The following is a 3,824-nucleotide window of genomic DNA, read 5'->3' as shown; positions in this document are numbered from 1 at the left end:
AAAGAGTTTTTCATAGCCTCAATAAGGCTTAATGGCTATACGGCTATCTGTGCCCAAGGGCCCATTTCCATGCTGTTTGTGTAGATTAGATGAGTGTATAAGATAGGGAAGAGGAGTTTGAGAATACGAAGAGGTGATTTAGCCAATTCACTCTGGGATATACATATTATAGGACCAGGAAAATTCTTTTTAAAAAGTTGGAATCTTCCTGCTCATCTCTGCCAGCGTTCTATTTATTCCTTCTGCGACCTTGCTACTATGTGTCATGTGCAAATTTGATGTTTATGATAACCTTCTCAGGTAAATAACATTCTCTTCTCAGATGAGGAAACAAATGTAGAGAAACCAAAGAAACCTGCCTCAGGTCACAGCAAAAATTCAAACCCAGTCCTCTGTGATTCTGGAAATCGCTTTAACTGCCATGTGATAGCAAACTGAAAAGTCAGTGAGTGTGTGGGACACTGCAAACTGGATAGAAAGATCTTTATTAAAGTTACTTAAAGTATTTATGCGTTGCAAGTTAACAGTTTTCAAAAGAAGAGCAAAGAAAACATTATGGCAAAACTAGAAGAAGGAAATTTTATGAACTGGTTGTGAAGATACACTGGTTGAAGAAATGTATGGAGAACATATCTGTGCAAATGCTCTACCCAGCAGGTGAATGAAACAAAATACTTTTTTTGAGAGATGGAAAGCAGTAAATCAAGCAACCCTCATAACAACTCATATTCCCTACAACCAAGACCAGCCCAGTGCAAAATGAAAACACATGTCCCCTTGTTTGAAAATTAAGAATTTTAAGATGGTGCCAGCAGAGCATTAAACCAAGGACCCGGTCCTTGTTTAGTGTAGGGCCCTGTTGCCGGTCCATGAAGCCACCCCACATCTATATTCTGATAACTCCCACAACAGCATTTCCAGCTCAGATTTGTCTCCAGAGCCCAGACAAATTTATCCAGTGATGTAGTGATAAATGTTTAACTACTGGTTTTCAGGTTGGGAAAGGCCTTGATTCATAGCATTTGCCACCTTTGTAGTTTAAATACTACAAATATGGCTGATTTCCAGCTACCAATCTGACATCACTAAAGGCAAGAAATGTACACAGCATGCTGTTAGATAGTATTTGCACCATATATATAACCTCATAAATAAGAGTAAAAATGTAGGTGGTGAGTATCTGTTTTTTAATGTAACATATTTAGATATTTAATTGTACATTTATACAATTTAATTTTTAATAATGACTATGTTTAAAATTCTCAGAAATTTAACAATTGACTTTTGTAAGGCAATACAAGGCAGCTTTCAGCCCACCATTGCTCCAGGACAGCTTTCCTAGACAATCTAAAAGGCAGCCTAGACTCAAAATGTTCACATGATCTCATGTTTTCCTCAAAATCTCTTTTCCTATGTTCCCTAATCTCCATAAATGGCCTCCCATCTATCCATTTGTTCAAAACTGGAATATACACATTTCACTTCCTCACAGAAAACATTTTAAATGCAGCAGAGAAACTGCAACAAAAATAGCCATATTTTTGCAACTTTCTGCTGCTTTTGCTTGCCGAATTTGTTTTGAGCTCTTCTCTCTTATGCAACCTCCCAACACTGAGCAAAGGGAGGATTTCAGATGCCGGAAAGGTTAGATAAACTCTGATCATGAAGAACTGAGGTACAATGAGAATCCACTTCGGATAGATGCTGGGGGACTTTTGATAACACACATAGAATGAATAAGAGGCAAGAGTTTTGTTTTTAAGTTTCTTCCTAAGTGCGTGAAAGACGTGGAGAGTGAGATGTGGCAAAAAAGGATTCTTAAAGTTTTACTGTGCATTAAAAATAATACCATAAAGATATTTGGCATTTCCTCAAGAGCCTAAGTAAATCTCTGAAATGCTTCCAATTATATTTTTCTGCCAAAATAATAATTATTTTAATATAATACTGCACTGATAGCAGACCACATTGCACCCTGTATTTATGAGGGTTCTTCAGTCAATCACCAAATTCTGTCAATTCTACCTCTTGAATATTTCTTGAATCTATTCGTTTATCTCCAAATCCATTTCTACTTTCTGAATTCAAGGCAGTATCATCCCTTAAAAGGTCACCCTGCCTCAAATTTTGCTTCCCTACTCTTCATTTTCCACAGAACAGCCAGCCTGAAAGACTGATGAAACAACAAATCTATTTGTGTCACTTTCCAGCTTAAAACTCTTCAAATGCATTCCAATTTTCTTAAGATGAAATCCAACATCAGCACTGATTACAAAGCCCTTACTGCTTTAACCCATCTCCTCTTATATGACTCTCCCTACGGCTTTCCAAAGTCAAGATTTATCTTTCCGTTTGCTTGAATATTCCTTTGGACATACTTTCTGGCCCCTTCTGCTCCTTTACCACTTATTTGGTTCTTTCCAACTAATACTTCAAGCTCCTACTTAAATGCCATTTCCCCAGGAAAGCTTTCTCTATCTCCTTCCCCAGATTAGAATAGCCCTGCACATATTACATATTTTTTCTCCATAATTCATATTGTAATTATAAATCTTTATGTTTAATTACATCTTTGTATACTCTAATCTTTGTAGAATTATATGTTTATATGTATAAATGCCCTAAGAAAAAGGACTGTGTTCATTTTATTCATCAATGTATCACCAGTGCCTAGCAAAGAGGCTGACACATCTTAAGTACTGAATAATCATTTAATGAGTGAATGAATGCAAAACATATTAAGTTTAAAAATTAAGAAAACACTTCAAAAAAATTAGAAACTGCTCCTCTAGAATAAAGCATATTTTCAGATCAGCAGATAAAAAAATACTGGCAACTAAAGAGATTCTAAAACTGACTGCTTAGCTTTAGACAGAAAATGCCAGCTGGATGCAGAGGAAAGCACCCACATAGGAAAGGAGGCTCTCTTACCAGCATTGAGTTTCCACCGTCTTTTAAGGCAATTGAGATATTTATGAAATGTGGGACATATTCTGCTAGTTTTCCCTCAAAGAACGTTATCACCTTTACAATTCTACCAATTGTTCGTATCTCAATTTCAGAAAGATCAAGAACTTCAGCTTCTTGAGACTGTGTTTCCTGGATACACACTTGGATAATGGTGACTGTTTCTAATAGGCCATGATGCCTCTTGTCAGGTTAACACAATTGCTTCTGGTAATGGCTAAACTGTTCTTCATATCCATGAACTGGGTTGCCTACCCCCAACTAGCTGTATCTAAAGTGCTGAAAAGTGGCTGTAAGCGAGAACATCTTCATCTCCTCTATACAACTAAATCATATAGATTCTACCTGCTTAACATGTCTTAAGCCTTCCTCTTCTCATTATCCCCACTATCCCTACCTTGGTTTAGAGCTCAGCAAAAATGCTGTTCTGTACATTGCCACATGACTAAGGAGTTAAGCATAATAAAAATTAATAGTTTCCTATTTTAGTCAATTTATTGCCATACAGAGTATGAGATGAGTAATCACAATCTCCTGAAACAATAAACATTGAAACTTCTTTTATTTTTTATATTGCTTTCTGTCATAATCCAAACGCTAGGGAAACCTATGCCTATTTATCTTTAAATCCTACATAAACCAAATATCACAATTCTCTAAGTATTATTTTTTTCCTTTGAAAAACATATACAGCTTTATGTTAGGAGATTTGATATCAGTGAAAAAAAATGGCCGTTCACTAGGGCATGATCTGTAAGCCCAACATTAAAATGGCAAGTTTAGAGGCAGAGAGAAAGAGGAGATAATTCACACAGGAGGCTTCTATTTTCTCTGTGTTGCAAAAGGAAATACTGTCT

The sequence above is a fragment of the Pteropus vampyrus genome, unplaced genomic scaffold, assembly GCF_000151845.1.
Source record: "Pteropus vampyrus isolate Shadow unplaced genomic scaffold, Pvam_2.0 Scaffold22, whole genome shotgun sequence".
Taxonomy (NCBI): domain Eukaryota; kingdom Metazoa; phylum Chordata; class Mammalia; order Chiroptera; family Pteropodidae; genus Pteropus; species Pteropus vampyrus.
The sequence above is the reverse complement of the archived record's forward strand: the minus strand, read 5'-3'. Positions refer to the sequence as shown.